Below are 4,335 nucleotides of genomic sequence, written 5' to 3'. Positions count from 1 at the left end.
ATCAGCACAATATTCGATTTGCATTTCCTATAAATTTTTAATGAAATTACTTTGTATGAGACGAAAAGGTCTGTCGTTGTTACGTAGGTCCGCTAAACTCGCCGTTTGCAATTAAAATATTCATTAATTATTCGTAAATAAARCAACAGGTAGGTGTTGATAGTGATTTAATTGTAGTTATATTCGTTATAATTTAAATTTAGTAGCCAGTAGGYATCTGTTTTGATTTGATGGGAATTCCCCCTAGCTGTTTTTATTGACATTTTATTCGTAGAAAGTCCCWCAGAAAAACTTAGTAAGACTAAGTATTAGTTTGTAATAGAAAAATATATTATAATATACGGAAAATGTTCTCAAACGAAAATAAATATAAGTCTATAAAAGTATCGAGTCTTTAATATTTACTAATAATATTACAATGTCGGCAAATCTGTAATTACCGAGAATATTCCATAAAAAACCAATGTAAAATCAATCTAAACTGATGGGATACAGTTTTCGACTTTTATAAAWTTAAGTTTCGTCTCTTGAAATTAAGGATATACCAGTGCCTTCATGCACTTTAGCTTTAACTAAAAATATTACATACATTTACTTATTACTACCATTTTACAATTAAGTCCACTAATTTGTTCAAAGTTTTATTACCAATTCCATAGGTATCAGTTAAGATCCGTAATGGACACACAGAGCTATCAATATCAATACTTTTGATRAAGTGAAGCGTTTGTTTGTTTTATTTTCAGCTAATATCGAGATCATAATATGAAAGAAATATTTGAAAGCCACTTTACTCAATTGACTACACATTATGTAGTAAACATTTACAGTTTGAAAAGCATGGCAAAATATTTCAAGTTTAAGTATTTTTCGATAGATAAACTTCTTAAACTGAATTCAAAACTGACCGCACTTTTTACGCTTCAATAGCGACAGCTACCATAAAAATGAGCAATTAAATGAAATGGAAAGCAACTTTTATAGTCAAGGAAGTACAACCTTATCAATATTTGGCTAGTTAGTCGAAAATGAGTGTTTAATGAGTACTCACACACACAATATAATGTCGGTTAAATAAGAATTATGCGACTGTTGACGTTAGGCGATTTTAATCATATAATAATTAGAAGTGTTCACTTCAGAGTGTCAAATTCTTCACGTATTTTTCACGTATTTGAAGAGGGCAGATAATGATTTATAGTTTTGTTTTGTTGTTTCATATAATTATAGTTGATAAAGCCTAAATGTGTATTCCGTAGGATTGCATGTCAAGAATCGCCTTAATATTCCGCTGATATATCGTATTTTTGATTATTTGAAATATTCCTTACCGCACGCTACTGCTCATAGACTTTAAATATGAGTTGGATAGATGACGCTGCTGTTTAAATATGATTCATTTAGCAATTTATRTGCTAGATTCTTAAACTACTCAACCCATATTTCTTTAGCAAGTCTTCCAGCTCGACAATCATTAAATGAATCGTAAAAAAAGTCTTTGCAAGTAACCACCCATCATGTCTTATAACCCAAATAAGCATTTCAGACTTTAAATTTCACATTTTTATCTATATCCTACGCGATGGCACGAGTTTGATTGTCCGATATGTGTTTATAGCACCTTAGTGTTGGCTGGTACTTTCCGAATTTTTGTTTTTAACTGTCTGATAACAATTAACGTTATTAAATATGATTTACCTTGCTACTTTGTAAACTCGCACTCGTAGCACCAAGTGCGTTCTTGACTGATAAGCGTGTCTGTTTAACGTAATGAACCTAATCAATTAGATCATTAACATTAATGCACCGACTTTTGCCTTCGTCATTGTTTTGATAGTAAATGAATCAATTTTTCGCCGTATTTTTGTTGTAATTTTAATACGTTTTAATTTGAAAATAAATGGAAGTGTGTGTACAATGTGAATGGCAGGCGTCTATCGATGATAGTTTTTTCCATGAACCGTACTTGGCAATTATTGCGAAATATATTTATTTATATAGCAATGTATATATGTATGTGTGTCTTAAAATACGATACCGACGCATTGCGAAATTTTTAAAAATAGGCCATTGCTTCAATAAGCATATTTATACCCTAAACAAGGTACATTAAGTTTGCCACTAAGTTTGTAACACCTAGGAGCTGCACATTTGTCGGGAGCGATTTCTGACCACTATAATATATAGCTGTCATACGAACAGAAGTGTCAAAAGTTCTTGTATGGAAACTATTTTATTTATTAAAGTTATCTAGCTTCGGTGCAAACGAAGTTGATCTTATAAAAAACGAAAGTATTACAAATTAATACTAAATAACACTTCTATTACCAGTGAAAACTTAGAGCTCTCGGGTGTCCTTTCAGCGAAATAGAAATTCCTGAAAGGATAACTGTCAAACAAGYTGTCAAAGTAAAAAATTTTTCTTGACATTATATTTTGTATGCTTTCGAAARTTACCATACCAAGGTTTAAAAGTCGTGAAAACCGTGTTTGGTGTGACAACCTTCCCGGACAAATCGTACACATCAGCGATCTGGTAACCCCTTATAMTATGTTCGGACCGAYATTGAAAACATTTTGAAAACACATTTGTAATTTGTGGAATCTAAGTCGTTCGGACCGACAATGTGTGTTTTCGATAAGATTTCACTGACAACTATTAAAAGCGGTATTCTCTTACTCTTGCAAGATTGCACGATGACACAAAATGCAAAAATCCTTTACCGAAATATGCAAAGCCAAGAGAGCACCCATTGCAGAATCTAGTGATATATGATGGCAGGAAAATAAACATGGGTTTTGGTCTGAAATATTTTACAGCCATTGAGAACCAAAGAGAAAATTCTGTAATTTCTGCACGGTGCAAGGTTTTGCAAGAGTAAGAGAATCCTCCTCGTATGAGAATATCAAGCGACAGCTGTATTTGTATGTGGAATGTAAACAAATATCAAGTGACAATTTAGGGCCGGCAAAACATGTCTTCCAAAAACATCGATTAAACTACAGCAGGCACCGATTATTATGAGTGGAATGTAAGTTTTCAAGTAGTTTTMAGCGAAAACTGTGTTTTCGTTTGACAGATTTTACATGGACGAAAACACAAGTTTTCGTGCGAAAACCAGTTTTTGCCACGAAAACATGTTTTCGTTGTCGGTCCGAACATAGTATTAGAGGGTTACATAGGTTTACGGGCTTCAAAAAATCGAAGTTGTTTATTATTTTATTATATTTTACAATATTTCCAGATTATTGTCCTAGATTTCTCGAGAACWCAACCGATCTTYATGAAATTTTACACAGGTCTTTGAGATACAATTCTTAAAGACTTGGACGACGGATTGGGTTTTATTTTTATTACTATTTGAAAAAAAAATGTCTCGATATTTGAATTTTTTTTAGAAATGTCTGCCAAAAATACAATTTTCAGTTTTTTACCTTCGTCCAAGTTCTAAGTTAAGATTTTAGCCCAAACACGTAAGAAGTTATCTCACCAACGAGGCCGCACCTTTTTTTCTGAGGTGCACCGGAAATCGCGTCGCAATGCCCGAGTTTAAAATATATCTTTGTAACAATAAAAAATTCCAACAAAATATTTCATTTTTATATGAAAAAAACAAGTCGTTGAAAAAGGCTGCTTTGTACTCGAGAAAACCCATGTAACCCCTTAACTGTAAAGTTTAGCGCATTTGATGTATAAGACACGTTCTTCAAGTTCCGTGGAACCCAGATTTGGTTTTCGAGTTAAAGGCKCGGTGTCTATATTACAAAAATCTCAATTGTTCAATAATAACTAATAAAATTATGAAAAATTATCTTTTTTATATTTTACTTGAAATTCTTATCCTCGAAAAAAACTTAGATTAATTAGTTAAATACTGTGTGACGGCTGTGACGGCATTAGTTCAACAATACCTATTAAATTGAGTATATTCTTGGAAACAGCTAATATGAATGAAATTATATTGTGTAGAGATCATCTTTATTTGGAGAAAGACACATTACGAATTTTCCAATTAAGAATTGTATAATATTTCTGATTGTATATATAGTAGATATATCATTAATCAAATTTGGTTCCTTAATTTGATTTTCATTTGATTTCAACTAACTTCACCTTAGCTCTTAGGAAAGAAAACTTTTAAAACTTAACAACTAGTGGGAATCTCAAAAACAATTAGTGGTTTCCCAGAACATCCTCTCCGGTTAAATATTATATAATTGACTTTGCAAGATTATTTGATAACATTGCTTGAGCTAAGTGAGTTGGTTCCGTAACTATGAATCCTTGACTGATATTCGATCGCTCGGTTTGATTCGAATCAAAAATATTGATTT

General features: G+C 32.0%; 1 protein-coding gene across 2 annotated transcripts in view; it reads right to left on the bottom strand.

Annotated features, from left to right (window-relative positions):
• LOC108973418 (facilitated trehalose transporter Tret1) overlaps positions 1–4,335 on the bottom strand; it is a 29,010-nt gene that overhangs the window by 15,121 nt on the left and 9,554 nt on the right. The window contains exon 1 of one of the 2 annotated variants that reach the window (XM_018940677.1): positions 1,699–1,736. The exons of the other annotated variant lie outside the window; for it this stretch is intronic. The gene's annotated coding sequence lies outside the window, so the exon portion shown is untranslated. Of the gene's footprint in view, positions 1–1,698; positions 1,737–4,335 lie in introns of those variants that run through there. 2 annotated transcript variants of the gene reach the window in all.

The sequence above is a fragment of the Bactrocera latifrons genome, unplaced genomic scaffold, assembly GCF_001853355.1.
Source record: "Bactrocera latifrons isolate USDA-ARS-PBARC rearing strain unplaced genomic scaffold, ASM185335v1 scaffold_478, whole genome shotgun sequence".
NCBI classification, from domain to species: domain Eukaryota; kingdom Metazoa; phylum Arthropoda; class Insecta; order Diptera; family Tephritidae; genus Bactrocera; species Bactrocera latifrons.
The sequence above is the reverse complement of the archived record's forward strand: the minus strand, read 5'-3'. Positions and strand labels throughout refer to the sequence as shown.